Source organism: Phascolarctos cinereus, unplaced genomic scaffold, assembly GCF_003287225.1.
Source record: "Phascolarctos cinereus isolate Bilbo 61053 unplaced genomic scaffold, phaCin_HiC Scaffold_3;HRSCAF=262, whole genome shotgun sequence".
Taxonomy (NCBI): domain Eukaryota; kingdom Metazoa; phylum Chordata; class Mammalia; order Diprotodontia; family Phascolarctidae; genus Phascolarctos; species Phascolarctos cinereus.
Genome location: NW_027555736.1, coordinates 156,716,108 through 156,731,744, shown reverse-complemented (window position 1 = coordinate 156,731,744; position 15,637 = coordinate 156,716,108). Strand labels below are relative to the sequence as shown.

The 15,637-nt window shown below is 39.9% G+C and overlaps 1 long non-coding RNA gene across 2 annotated transcripts in view; it reads left to right on the top strand.

Annotated features, from left to right (window-relative positions):
- The first annotated feature begins 13,903 nt into the window (after positions 1-13,903).
- LOC110205212 (uncharacterized) overlaps positions 13,904-15,637 on the top strand; it is a 43,285-nt gene continuing 41,551 nt past the window's right edge. For both annotated transcript variants that reach the window (XR_002323525.2, XR_002323526.2), the window contains exon 1: positions 13,904-14,359. This is a non-coding gene — a long non-coding RNA (uncharacterized LOC110205212). The remainder of the gene's footprint in view (positions 14,360-15,637) is intronic.

The following is a 15,637-nucleotide window of genomic DNA, read 5'->3' as shown; positions in this document are numbered from 1 at the left end:
TGTCCCTGTCTCTGTCTCTTTGTCTCTGCCACCCCCGCCCCCCCACACTTCTAACCCTTCTACACTGCAAACCTGTTCAGGTCTCCCCTGCTTGAAAAAAAATCCTTTGCGCCTGCTATCCCCATAGTTTTATTCTATACCTTTCCTGTCTTTGCTTTTAAACATCTAGGGAAGTAGTCTATAGCTGCTGCCTTCACTTCTTCACCACTCATTCTTAATTGTCAAACCCACAAACTCCTAGGATATAAAGCAGAGGTTCTTGGCCTTTTTTTGTGTCAAGGATCCATTTGGAAACCTGGCAAAGTATATGGACTGCTTCTCAGAATGTTTTTAAGTGCGTGTAATAGGAGTACAGAGGAAACCAATTATATTGAAATAGTTATCAAAAAACTTTTAAGATTCACAGACTCTAGATTAAGAACCCCTTTAATCTAGCACTAGACCTTACAGGTCATCTAGTTCAACCCTCATTTGTTTCAACCCTTTGTAATCTAATTTCCAACCAATCATTCCAACGATCAAGTGAGTCACCCACCTAATTCATGGTAGAGCTGGGAGTAGACCACAGGTCTCTTACCTATTAAGGTGCACTTTCTACTATAGCTCACTTCTCTCTCCAGTTATGGAAATAATACTCAGAACTGAGCACATATTAATTTGCCCAATTAGTGCATCTCTGCGGCATAATGAGAAGCAGCATGGCATAGTGAATAGAGAGCCTCAATGCCAGGAAAGACCTGGGTCCAAGTCTTATTGCTGAGCAATAAATATCTGTTGTTAATTGCTGTAACTTGTCAGCTAAACTTCAGAAAGAGTCAAATTCTCCTTTCTGCTGAATCTCAACATCTGGAATTCAAGCTCCAATTTTCATTTACTTCCCCCAAGGCAAGCACAATGCAGGTATTATTAACCCCATTTCAAAGATGAAGACACTAAGATATGAATGGATTAACTGACTTGCTCAGAACCATGCCCTAAATCCATAGGTGAAGGCTTGGGATTTAGATCCTTATAGGATCTATTCATCAGTGACTAGGTTATGCTGCTAGGGAAATCATTTCAGATTAGCTGAGGTCCATATTTTGATTAAACTCTCTAATTTGACTTTTACTGCTTCTACCTTCTTCTGTCTTTTATTTCAGGACCCACAGGTTTACCATCAGTACAGACACTCCCAGGATGAATTAATTACCAGAATGGACAAAAGCTACATAGATATAATTTAAAGTATTACGCACAATAGAAGCATTATTAATATTAAAATGAGATTCCCCCCCCCAGTATAGTATTAAACATATTTTGTGGGCAATGTAAATATTTACTACTTAGAATAAAAATGGATGTAATATTGGAAGTGAATTTGGAGATGTAGAATAATAATTTAAAGTTTGATATTGACATGAGCTCTAGAGGGAGTATAACCAAATTACATTGAGAGAAAAGAAAGCACTTAACCATAAATTTTACTCTTCCTTGACAATGATTCTAAAAACACATTGCTGAATAAGATCTGGCAGTTTCCTGACTATGAACAGCGATATAGTAACATGTCAGATGATACCGTACCACTATCAGATACAGGCACAGTTTTGCTGTAGTCATCCATCCACAGTGTAGCTCTCTAAAGCCTCCAAAGCATGTTATTAATAACACATATTGCATAGGCAGTACACTGCAGTGATATTTATCTTGTTGGGAACCGTAACCACCTGAAACAACTGTCTTTGTACCAAAAAAATTCAGATTCATTACAAATCTTAGTAAAGATGAATATAATTAAGACCAATAACAGTTGTTTTAGTTACCTATGAAATATTCAAGCATGGATTATTTTTTGGTAGAGTAACAGTTTGCTTGCACCAGATGATCTCAGACTCTGCAGTTCCTCTGTCTGATTCCCTGTCCTTTCACCTTTCCCTATGTTTCACTCCCCTTACCTGTGTGACACTGGTCATGTTATTTAACTTCTCTGGACCTCAGTTTCCTCATTTGTAAAATTAGGAAATTGTACAAGATGGCCTCCAAGTTCCCTTTCAGCTCTTGATCTATGATTTTGATTCTAAACCAAATTTTCAATTTCACTACAACCTCTGGTCATTCTACCCATCTCAGTTTTTTCAGTGTATTTCTACAACTACTTTTCTCCTTTTGAAATTTTAATGCTATGGTTAATCAGTTCACCTTTACACTACTCTCTGTCTTTGAATCTCTTGCCTCTCTTTTTCTACTGCCACTCATAATTTTTAAATCATAACCCTGAATTGCTCCCACCATCTGCCATTTCCACTTATACTCCTGAGCTGCTAAACATAACTGGAAGAAATCACACAATTGTGCTAACTGGATTTACTACAAATTCATGCTATCTGAACTCAAGTGGACCATCACTGGACCATGTCAATCCTTCTTGACTGATTCCCTATCCTACTTCCAAAAGCATCTGTTCAAACATTCTTTTTTCTTCAAGCCACCTACATTACTCTCTTCCCCTTCTCTCTCAGTTGAATATCATACCTAACATTTTTAGGGGAGAATTGAGGTCATCTTTCAGAAGTTCTCTCTTCTTCCTACTTCTGTACCTCAAATCCCCTCAAAATCTTTCCTCACTCTTCTCCTTTATTCTTGGAGAAAGTGGTTACCTTACCAGGGTCACCCCCTCTGTTTGGGTTCTTGATCCCATCCCCTCTTGTATTCTCCTTGGTTTTCCACTTCAGTCATTTCCTCCCTCTTCAATTACCTTCAGTCTCTTCCTACTATCTCCTTCTGTCTTGCTGACAAAATGTACAAATTGCCTTTATCCTTAAACAAACAAAACCCTTCACTTGATCCTGACATCTCCTTAAGATATCATTCTATATCTCTCTTCCTTTTAACTGAACTCCTAGAAAAAATGTTGGGCTTTGTTACCTCCTATTTACTTCTCAACTCATTGCAATCTGGCTTCCAGACTCATCATTCATTGAAACAGCTCTCTTCAAAGTTATCAATCACTTCTTAATTGCCAAATCAATTGGCTTTTTCTCAGTCCTCATCCTTCTTGATGTTTCTGCAGCATCTGGCACTATTGACCACATTGTTCTCTTTTCGTTCTCCTACCTGGCTGGCTGTTATTTCTTAGTCCTTCCTCCAGCTATGAATTTGCTTCAGTGCTCTGTCCTGGTTCTTCCTTCCTTCTGTCATTCTACACCCTCAGTAACCTCGTTAGTTGCTCATGGGTTCAATGATAACTTCTAATTTACTAAGCACCTGCTATGTACACTGTGTTAGATATTGTGGATACAAAATACAAAAGTGAGACAGTTCTCAAGGAATGATTATTCTAGTAGAAGATGACAGTACTTATAGGGGAGTGGTAGGCAGGGAAAAGAATTTATTTCTGTCATAGAAATGATGAGTGGAACCATAGTACAATTGATCATCAGGCCACTTCCAGAGGCAATGATACTAATTGACTTGCTTATTGTTCTAAAAACAAGAGGTTGAAAGTTTTGGAGGTGGGAGGTGAGGTTGTGGGCAATGGAGGACAGATGGTAAGATTTTCCAAGATATAAAGGTGGATGGATGTGATGCATAGTCTGGTGACAGGTAGATACAATTAGTTAGATGACTTTGTGCTCATTCCTTCATCAATCAAGCATGTTCAGCTATTATGGCTCCTTCTAAGACTTGGCATCTCCCTTGGTAAGTCAAACCATTGCTGAAATGAGTCACTCCACTGCTGCACTGCCTCCCCACTGGACTTTGCTAGTGCTGCTACTGGCTCTTGTGGTCTCTAGTACTGACCACAGTTGCTGAGGGGACCTCTGATGGCTCTTCTAACCTTTTGAAGCTCACAAGGCTATAACCCGGTTGGTTCTGTCACAGGATACTCATTTACCTAAGATCAGGAAAGAATAAACACAAAAGAGAGAAAAGAAACTGAGTTTCCCTCTGTTTATAGACACATGACAGTTGAGTAGGAGGTAGGGCCTGCCAACCCCTCCCTTACCCAGTAGCTCCCAGCAATCTTCTTTATTCAAAAATCACCAGGGAAGAGAGGGAGAGATCATCTACTCAAACCTTTTGTAAATACACTCAGTTCTGGGTTGGCAATTGGTGAGTCATCGGCCCTTTTAGCTCTGAAGCCATTTAAAGGACTTTCGATCACCTATAGTACTAGCTCCTTAGTCACTCCTGGCCAGAAAATACTTTCCCAAGTTTCATGTGTGGGACAGGTAGCAGGCAAAGAATATTGTGCATGCTTTGTATAACTCACTAAGGAGAGCAAATTTGGGCATGATCTAAGGTTAGTCCCCATTTACTAGATAGATACAAGATAGATACAAGATAATGTTTTGTTGGGGGCAGAGGAGGATCAGGAAAGCCTTCATACAGACAGACAGTGTCATTTGAGACGAAGAGGTAAAAGTAAAGAGGGAATATATCTCAGGCATGGGGGACAGCTAGTATTTATTGGCATGGAGACACAATTATTGCTTTGAATCAGAAAAGTGAGTTGCCCTATGAGAGTGGAGAAAAGGTGATATTCATCAAAGTAAGTTGTCTTCCTTTACATTAATCTGATGGGTAAACTTATCAGAACTCTGGCTCAAGTTAGAATACTAGCTGGTATAAGAAATGATGAGCAAGATGATTTTAGAAAAACCTGGAAAGACATGAACTGATACAGAGTGAAGTGAGCACAAGCAGGAGAACATTATACACAGTAACAGCAATATTGTATGATGAATGACTATGAATGATAGCTATTCACAGCAATACAATGATCCAAGACAATCTCAAAGGACTCATGATGAAAAATCCCATCTGCCTCCAGAGAAAGAAATAATGGTGTGTGAATACAAAGCATACTGTTTTTCACTGCCTTGGCTCTGCTTACTACATTCTGTATCAGTTCATATACATTTTTCCATGCTTCTCTGCATTCATTGTGTTCATAATTTCTTATAGCTTAGCAATATTTCACTCCATTCTTGTACCACAGTTTATTTAGCCATTCCCAGAAACAATGAGGATCTTCTTTGTTTCCATTTCTTTGCTATCACAAAATGTACTGCTATAAATATTTTGGTGTGCATAGAGATTTCCTTCTAATCAGTGGAAGAAGTTTATATTCTAATAGGGAGAGACAATAAATGTAAGGAATCAATGGCTTGGCAAGGTTATTTTGGTTTGGGAAGTCTAAAGGATGGTAACTTAAGGCATAGGGCACTTAATTGGTACATGCTTTCCAGAAGCAATAGCAGTATTAATTTGATTACTATTCCCAGACCAAGAGGGAGAGAGTGGCAGAGTTAGGGGAAAGAGGGAATGGAATTACATGGCAGGAAGTCAGCTGAGGGAAATATGGTCGGGGCGAGTTAGAAAGAGTGGGCTAATTGATGAGAAATTGAAACACAAATAGGAAGGTATAATATAGGTCTTCAAAACATGTACAAAGAAATATCCCCCGCCAACTTCTGACCAACCTCATTGTGTATTTTGTACAGTCAGAGATGAACAATTCCTTGGATGTTTCTGTCCATGTGGTGACTCAGCAGTGAAAGGATCTGGCATTTTGGTATGACAAAGCAAATACTGAGAGTTCCCCTTGGTCCTCTCCCTGCATGGTGACAGCAATAGGGAGGCAAAGTACTACACCGATTGAAAGAAGAGACAGCTTCCAGATCACTCACTTGCTTCAACCCTCCCTTGGCACATGGTGTACTTTGTCTTTACATAGGATAGTAAGGAGATAGACCTATGCTCCTTTCCCACCTTCAGCTGCTATTCACACATGAAGCATGGACTCAACAGGTAACCTTACACCTAAACCCGAGTAGGTGATTGAATATCACTGGATGTGTCTAGTGTCAAATTGGAGGTGATCTTGTGAATTTGAGAAATCTGAAGGTCCCGAAGCCAATGACTGGAATTGGCTAATGATAGGGAAAACTTTTGCATGGATGAGGATAGCCACCGACAAAATGATTAGCCCAAGCTTAACCTTTTATCAACTGATGTACTAAGAGTTGTTTGGACAGTGTAGAGCTGAAGTAAAATATAGACTATAAATTTATATAGAATATTTAATCTAATCAGCAATACTACAAACTGTTTAATATTCTGTGAGATTTAAGTATCAGCTTCCCAGAGACAGTCATTATAAATTAAGTTATTGAATCCTGTTTTAAGTTTGCTTTTGGGCAGATGTTCAATTTTGAGTGTAACCCTTGGCTGAAAGACTATTTTCACAAGACTCTCCTCATTGATGGAGGTTGATGATTCATTGAGCCTTACCTGCAGGAGAAGCAGAGTTGTCAAAAGCTTGGGAGGGGAGAGATCCTGGTCTTCTGGCTTCTGGCTTTGAGAAAGAAGACATGTGGTTCCAGATTCTCTTCAGGTCCCTGAAGGGAAAGAAGGACTCTGGGAAGAAGCCATCATATAGAAGAGCCAGCACCTCAATCATATCCCTATACTCAACTTACTACACTTGAGGATTCTATGTGCTGTTTTCTACATACTAATCTTTTAACTTATATTTGGTAGAAAGAGGGCCAGGCTTTACAGCCCTTTGAAGCACTCCTTCCCCATTAACAGAAAGACTGGAATTTAAGAATTGCTCAAAAGACCAAGCAAAGTTTTGCATGTTCTTTTTAGTTTAAGGCATAGTAATCAGGAGCTCAGCTTGAACCTATGATTTATTTCCCCTGGACTAACAATGTTTTTTGGGGAGTGCAGATAGATATATTCTAGCCTGGTACTCTTTCTCTGAGGAGAACAGAATGTCCAGCCTCTGGCCCCAATCTCTTGCTTGCCCTCTTGGCAGGAATCCAAGTCTGCCTAGAAGAAGAGTGGGTGAAGGAGTCTCTGGAGATATTTACCTATTCATGCCTCCCTTCTTATCACATCTAGATAGACTGATAACACAATCTACATAGGCAATACATTGTACTCACTACCCCTTAAATTAATATTCTATGTTTAGCATTTCTTTTGTGTGTAGGAAATAAATATGTCCTACACCTGATTCATATTATACACTGACTACCTTTTAAACCCTGTCTTTTGCAGAAACCCTAGACGTATATCTAGAACTAAGTTTTAAATAATTCATTCTCAGAGGTGCTGGTGTGGGGGGTTTAATGAACTGAAGAAAAGGAAGCCTAGCCCTGTTTTCATTAGAGGTCAGGCTCCCTCAGCACTAAATTCTTTCTGTATCATGTAGTTGAGGTTAGAGGAAAGGGGCATTTGGAGGAGAAGGAAGTGAACATGGTACCCTAGCTCTTGTGGGCCCACCATTCATGTTAGAGAGACAAAAATTAAGATATGAATTCATGTCCATCACATGATAAGTGAATAAATACAGGATGTGGGCCTTTCAGTCAGATTCACAGGCCAATCATATAACTTGTTCATCATATCCCTCTAGGGAACAAAAGACCTAGGACAAAGACCCAAATGGATCTTTGACTGTGTCTCCTTTTTGAGACAGTATGGTACAGTGGAGAGAGCCCCAGCTTTGGAGTCAGAAGACCTGAGTTCAGACCCTCCCTCTGATGTTTACCACCTATATGGCCATGGACAAGTCAGTTATCTTCCCCAGGCCTCAGTTTCCTTATCTATTGAGAAAGAGAGAGAGAGAGATTAACTAGATGACCTCTGCAGGTCCTTCCAACTCCAGATTTGTCATCTTATAAGAAAGAATTTGGCTGAATGAAGTGAGCAGGACCATCAAAGGATGTCCTTCACGCCACCCCTACACCTTTTTCTGGTGTTGTGTCATAAAGAAAACTTAGTTAATATAAAAAAAAAACTTGTGCTACATGATGAATTATTCGGGCATTTGACACATAAATATGTCTAAATCACCTTTAAAACATATTTTTAGTTCAATGAAGTCTGTCTGGTTCCAAGTCTATGGCAGTTAAATCAATATGAGGTGTTCTTGGATGTTAAATGTGCCAGAGAATCTAGCTAGTGAAATGAATTCTCTGAATTTTCTAGTCAAAACTGAAGTCAATGAAGTTTGTCTCTGAAGATCTTCTCCCTCCCTGGAGCCTCCCCAGCTACCCCTTTCCTGGAGTTCCCCCAGGCTTCTATATTGTTCTCAATTAACTGTCAACTAATTTTCTCTATTATCCCTCCCAGGGATGGTTCTACTTAAGTGAAGTTTCTTAAAAGCGAAAGGCTTTCAAGACTCAAATGACTGAATCTTGAAATGGTAGAATTTCAGGTGTTCTGATTGACAAGTCTTGAAAGATGAGTTGGGGAGGTGGTATAATGGGTTTCCATTGTACCCTCAAGTGTTTCCACAAAAGCAGATCCCACTGTTCCTAGAGAGGCCAGCTCTGCCCTCCAGAGTGCGTGATTGTACACATTGAGAATTCTGTGCTGGCTTCCTTGCTTGTATTCATTTATAGATGAACTTCTATGCCTTCTGTATAACAAAACAAAAGGATCTGAAAATAAACCTGTGGGTAGAGTTATGCAGTGACTAACAAGTGGTTATAAGAAAGATCTAAAAGCCTTTAGGATGTCAATCTGTTAAATATTTTTAATCCTTTCATTACAAAAATGTACCTTTTGTTTTTGCATTGCATAACACTTTGTGTCCTCATGATTAAGCTGGGGGAATCTTGAAGCTTGGGATATTTTTGTGTTGCATTACAAATAGAGAGAGAGAGAGAGAGAGAGAGAGAGAGAGAGAGAGAGAGAGAGAGAGAGAGAGAGAGAGAGTAGTTGCTATGAATGAATGACCCCCAGCTCAATTTTACTCTGACCAAGGCTGCATCTAGACAGCCAAAGAGAATTTATAAAAGTTGAGACAAGTGTCTGTATAATTCAAGAAAATCCCTAGATCAGTAGCTTCATCTTCATGTGTATAGGACAGACAAAAACAGCATGTATTGAGCAACGAGACATATTTAGACTTAATGTAAGGAAATACTTCCTAATGATTAACACTATCCAAAAGTAAAATAAACTGCTTTGGGAGGGACTACATTCCCACTTCCAAGAAATCTTAAAGCTGAGATTGGATGGCTATCCTACTGGAGGACAGATTATAGAGGGAATTTTTTTTAGGTACAGACAGGTAGGACTTGATGGCATCTCGAGCCAATTCTATCTCTTAGATGCTATGGTGTGGCAGTTCAGAGGATTTAGAGTTAGAAAGGACCTGAAAGATGATGTATTCCAAACTCTTCATTTTATAGATGAAGAAACTGAAGTCTAGAGAGGATAAGTGACTTAGCCAGGGTCACAAATGTAGGAAGTAATAGAGTCAGGATTTGAACTTGGGTCCTAGGTGGCGCAATAAATGGGGTGCCAGGCTTGGAGTCAGGAAGACTCATATCGGTGAGTTCAAATCTGGCCTCAGACACTTACTAGCTGTTAGTGCTACCTGGACAAGTCACTTAACCCTGTTTGCCTCAGTTTCCTTATATGTAAAATGAGCTGGAGAAGGAAATGACAAACCACCAGTATCTTTGCCAAGAAAACCCCAAATGGGGGATGAATAATCAGACGTGGCTGAACAACAACCATCTCCAGTTAAAAATCCAGTGCTCTTTCCAGCACACCAATGGTTCTCAAACTTTTCCACAGTGGTAGAACTCTTCAGTTTAAACAAAACTTAGGCATAGCTTCTGTAGTAAGTCTTCTAAAATTATTATTTTTAGTGTCTATTAACAAACAACATGTCAAAAACAAACAAACTTGGAGTGTTTCAGAATTCCTTGCAGCACAATTTGAGAAACATAACACTCTACACTTATGTCTTTGGTGAAAGAGAAGCTCTCCAAAGAAGGGAATGAGAAGAAAAGAGGGCTAATAACTCAACATTTAGAATGAGACAGAAAGAAATGACAAAAACAATCTACTAGGAGAGTGAATTTACTTATAAACACCTATGTTGCTACCTTTAGGCCCCCTTTGGCTCTAGAACAGTCTCCCCAAGGCTTTTTAGATTTAATTCCACAAATACTTATTGAGCACTCTTGGGCAACTCATTTAAAACCTCTCTGGACCTCAGTTTCCATATTTTCAAAATGGAGATAATATTCAGATTGGTTACCTCAACAGTTATTGTAAGCTTTTAAAAACCATATAATATAACATAATGACATATGATACAGTATATATGATAATATCATAGTAATGCTATATATTATTAGATTAATAATACAAATAATATAATGTAACATAATATAATATAATACTAGAGTAATTGGAGTCAATGAAAGAGAGAAATAGAGATCTGAAAGAGAAGTATTTAGAGAGGCAGGAGAGTCAAAACTGTATAGAACCACTGAAACTAATGGAAGAGAGATTTTGAGAAGGAAAGAAAAGTCAGTGTTATCAAGTAATACAGAGAGTCAGAGAGACCAGATTAAAAAAAAAACTACTGGACCTGATTCAGAGGTCATTAATGACCTTGGAAATATCAGTTTCAGGAAAGTGATGATGATGAAGACCAAATTTCAGGGGGTTAAAGAACGAATTCTACCCTGTCTTCCCCTGTTAGAAGGTTAGCTCCTTGAGAGCAGGGACTGTTTTCCTTTTTGCTTGGATTTGTATCCTCATTGCTTAGCACAATGCCTGACATATAGCAAGCTCTTATAAATGCTTGTTGCCTTACAGGTGACCCTGGCTTCTTGAAGAATATGGCAATGAAACAAATGCTCTGGCAAGTCTGGAAAGGCTTTGAGCCCGGATTGTATCCTGCTGTCTGAGTACCAGCTGCAATGTGATGGATTTTTCAGCCATAGCAAGTTGCAGTCTGTGTTAGTAGGAGTAATTCTCCCCTGATGCTTGATAATTTTATAAATCCTTGAAATATAAAGAGTGTGTGGTAATAAGGAAATAAAAACTATTAGAGAAGACTATTCTTTCTAGTAGGTGAAATCCCTCCTTTCCTTCAAGACTCAGATCACGTGTCATCTCTTATATAAGGTCTTTCCTGATTCTCTCAATTGATAACTGAAATTGTTTTATTGTGTACATATTTTATATTGACTTACCTGTGTACATATTGTTCCTTCCTCCTCTGAAGAATGTGATAGCACCATTGCCTTGCCTGGTTGTAGAAAACATTGTAAACCATAAAGTATTACATACATGTGATAAAATACACTACACATTTCCTCGAGGCAGCTAGGTGGCACAGTAGAAGGCGTCTAGGGTCAGGAAGACTCCTTCTCCTGAGTTCAAATCTGGCCTCAGACATCTACTAGCAATGTGACCCTGGCCAAGTCACTTAACCCTATTTGCCTCATCTTCCTCATCTGTAAAATGAGTTGAAGAAGGAAACGGCAAACCATTCTGTATCTTTGCCAAGAAACCTCAAATGGAGTCACAGAGAGTCGGGCATGATTAAAACAACTGAACAACAACAACATGTAGTGCCTTAACATTTGCAAAACACTTTACAAATAACATCTCTTTTTTATCATCACAACAACCATGGTATTATTATTATCCTCTTTTTACAGATCAGAAAACTGAGGCAGATGGAAGTTCAATGACTTGCCTACATGGACATAGCTAGAAAACATCTGAGGCCATATTTGAACTCAGGTCTTCCTTGCTCTAGGCCCAGGGCTATGTCTACCGTGTCATCTAGCTGCCTCATTGCTTGTTTTGTTGCTGTTCAGTTGTTTCAGTCATGTCTGCTTCATTGTGACCCCATCTGGGGATTGCTTGGCAAAGGTACTGGAGTGATAAGGCAAAGCTACTCAACATTTATTTAGCTTCTGTTTTCTCAGCCAAGTAGAATAACCTTTGGACCATAGAGGACAGTGTGAAAATGGCTAATAAGGAATTGATAACCAAGATAAATATAAAGATAGTAATATGCCGTTGATGAGATCCAAATAAACTACATCCAGAAAATGGCAGGGGGAATGGCAAATATCGTTTCTGAACCACTGCCAGTGATTTTTGAAAGATCATGGAGGATAGGAGAGGCAGCTAGATGGTAGAGTAGATAGAGTACTGGGCTTGAAATCAGGAAGAGCTGGCTTCAAATTCTGAGTAAGATACATAGTTATGTGACCATAGACAAGACATTTAACCTTTCTTATCCTCAGTTTCCTCATCTGTAAAACAGAGATGATAATAGCACCTACCTAGCATGGTGGTTATGAGGATCAAATGAAATAACATGGGTAGAACACTACATAAATTCTACTTCTTATTATTCCTCAGGGCTGGAAAAGGCAAATATCCTGATTTTTTAAAAAAGGATGAAAATAGAGTCTTCAAACTGCAGGTTTATGAGTTTGACTTGCATTCCTGACAAAAATTCTAGCACAGATTATTAAAAGGATGGTTAGTTAGCATTTAGAAAAGGAAACAACACTCAAAGGGTGAAGCATGGTTCCATCTTGAACAGGTCATGCCCGACCAACTGTATTTTGATTTTTGAAAGAGTAACTACAGTAGTAGGTCAAGGTAATGCTGTAGCTGTAATTTACCTAGATTTTAGAAAAGTATTTGATAAAGACTGTCATGCTGTTCCTGTGGAACAGATGGAGAGATGTCAGCTACAGTTGGGTGGATTGGGAGCAGGTTGAATGGTTGAACTCAAAGAATAATCATTAATGTTTGATGCCAAGTTGGAAGGAAGTCTCTAGTGGCAAGCTCCAGGCTTCTATGCTTGACCTTGTCCTATTTAGCATTTTTATCAATGACTTGAATAAACATATAAATGGCATGCTTATCTATTTTGCAGATGACACAGGGCTGGAAAGGATAACTAACATAATGGATAATTGAGTAGCCTTTTCTCAGATCAAAACAAGATGTTAACAGATCTTGACAGGCTAGAACATTAGGCTGAATCTAAGAAGACAAAATTTAATAAAGATAAAGGCAAAGTCATATATGGGTTCAAAAATTAATTTCACAAATACAAGATGGGAGAGGCCTTACTAGATAGAAGCTGCTATGAAGAAAGAGCTGAGTAAACTACCAGTTCCTTATGATTCAAGAAGGTATGACATACGAGCTCAGAAAGCTAATACAATCTTAGGTTGTACTAAGTTCAGGAGCAGGGCGGTGTTGGGCCTCTGCATTAGACTGCACCTAGAGTGCTGGTGTGGATGCCACGTTTTAGGAAGGACTGAATAGTTTCTAATGGAGGACAACCAGGATGATAAAGGGCCTCAAGCTCATGACAAATGAGGCCTAGCTGAAGGAAATGGGGAAGTTTGCCCTCTAGAAGAAAAGATTTTGTGGGGCAGTTAATGCTTTTAAAAAACTTTAAAGGTGGTTACATGGAAGAGGGATTAGACATATTCTGCTTGGCCTCTGAAAGCCAGCACTAATAGCAATGAGTGGAAGTTGCAAAGGTTCAATCAAATCGAGGGTTAATGAAAGGAAAGTTTCCTTGATAATTAAAAGTCATCCAAAAGTAGAATAGACAGCCTTGGGAGGGAATGAATTTCCCTACCTAGAGATCATGGAGCAAAGACTGGTATTCAAGCAGGTGATAGGCTGTGAAGTCTTTCCCCATGAGAATCTGTCAGCATGAAAAAAAAAAAACATAGCATAAATGATATTACCAAAGAAATATGACTGGAAAAGGTGAACTGAACAGGTAGAAATAACTGGAAAGAGCCTGTGGACAGCCTGTGGTATACACTCTACTGCTACCCACACAATGTTTAGGGATCTAAAGAAATGTCCTCCAAGGGTTGTTGTGAGATTCAAATGATGTCAAATGCTTTGCAAACCTTAAAGTGTCATATGAAAACTATCTATTGTTATTATTATTCTTGTATAGAAAATAAATGATTTATTCAATACAGTGAATGAACTAGGGACATGAGCTGAGAAAGAAACTCCTGAAGTTATTTCTGAGGCCTTTATTGTCTCTAAAGAATGTATGGAGATGCAGTTTCCAAATCTCTATACTGTTCTTGAAGGGTGTTTAGGAAGATACAATGTGGTTGACTTTTTGCCTCTGACCATAATTTTTGCTATTAAAAAAATAAAAGCTTGGACAAGAATGGTACAGGATGAGAATGTGTGGAAGGAGTTTGACCTGCACTCATATAACCCTTCCTCTTTCTTCCTCCCTCTCCCCAGACAAGACCACAAACCCATTGAATAATTGGAGTACTATTTCAAAACTAGTTCTTCTTCCTCTTCCTCCTCCTCCTCTTCCTCTTCTTTTTCTTCTTCTTACTCTTCTTCCTTCTTCGCTTCCTTCTTCTTCCTCCTCCTCTTGTTTTTCCTTCTCCCTCTTCCTTCTCAACCTTTGCATTTCAATCTTGCTTAACTGGAGCAACAGTTTGGGGTCGCGGGCCCCGGTCTATGCAGCCTGAACAGAAAACCTTGTGAGACAGAGAATGTGAAGTAGAAAGAGTTAAAGGTGAGTGCCGGTCGACCCCGTGTATTGGCTTAGAGTCCGTTCTGTAGGGTTGCTCTAAGACTGACGGATCTCGGCTGGAGGAGGGGGGGAACCCTCCAGCTAATCTCCTGTCACTCACTCCCACCTCAGCTTCACCGACGCCAGAGGTCTGGGCGTCACTCCCGCTGATAGTAGAGTTCAGCCCCGGCGGAAGGACAAATAGTCCAGGCAGCGCTGGTAAGACCATTCAACTAACCGCGGAGCGGAGCCTCTGGCATGAATGCAGCTGCAGCAGCTTGGGGGTGAAGGCTCCAGACCTGGCAGCGATAGGGCTGGGAAGGAAATGAGACAGGGAAGAGCTGTTATTTCTACAATCTACTCTAATCTAGCCGCCACCCCCCACCGCTTCCCAGTGCTGTTCCCGTTCTCGGAAGCTAGAGGGTTGGATAGCGCTCCCAGAGAAAAGTAATTGGATTCCCAGCTTCCTCCACCCTGGCTAAGAGGAAACGAACAGCTGCTGCTCATTTGGGGTGGGAGCTTGGGGTGGGAGGAGCAGCTGGCCCCCAGAGTGGCCTGGAATTCACCAGAGGCCTGTTTGACAGGGAGGTTATTCACTTATTCACTTTTAGAAAAACAAAACAAAACAAAACACTAAGCCACCACTACCGCCAATAACAAAAACTCCTCCCTGTCTAAATCTTCCACAAGTGTGCCCATGAATGGACCCTTACAGATCCCCGAGCAAAGAAAAGGGTTGTATCCATGGAGGGGAACGTCAAACTATGAGGACTCAGGTTGCCATTGATGACTTTCTTCCAAGCTGTTGACTCCCAACCATGTCAATTTACCCAACTCTGACCTGAAGGGCACTGAGAGCCAATTGCATTAAAAACTCAGCTTGGGGCCAAGGAGGAGCTTTATAGTTTTTTTTGACAAGGTCGTGCTTGCAGTGGGGGGCAGGGGAGAGGTTAGGGACGAAGAGGTAGCAAAGACCCTATCAGGAAATGAACTGAACTTACATTTTACAACTGAAGCCACATGGCTCAGTGAAAAGAGTACTGAATTTGGAATCAGAGGCCTGGGTTTGAATCCAGAGATGCTGGCTCTTCCAATTTCTCCCTTGTAATGCTAGTCAACTCATTCAACCTTGTTCTGCTTTTGTTTCCTCATCTGTAAAATGAGGGAGGTGGAATAGGTCCTTTCCAGCTCTAAAACTGAGATCCTATGGATTTGTGAAGTCACTGATGTGGATGAGCACTTCAGCAAAGATGCTTGTCTATTCTAGCCCATGTCTTATAA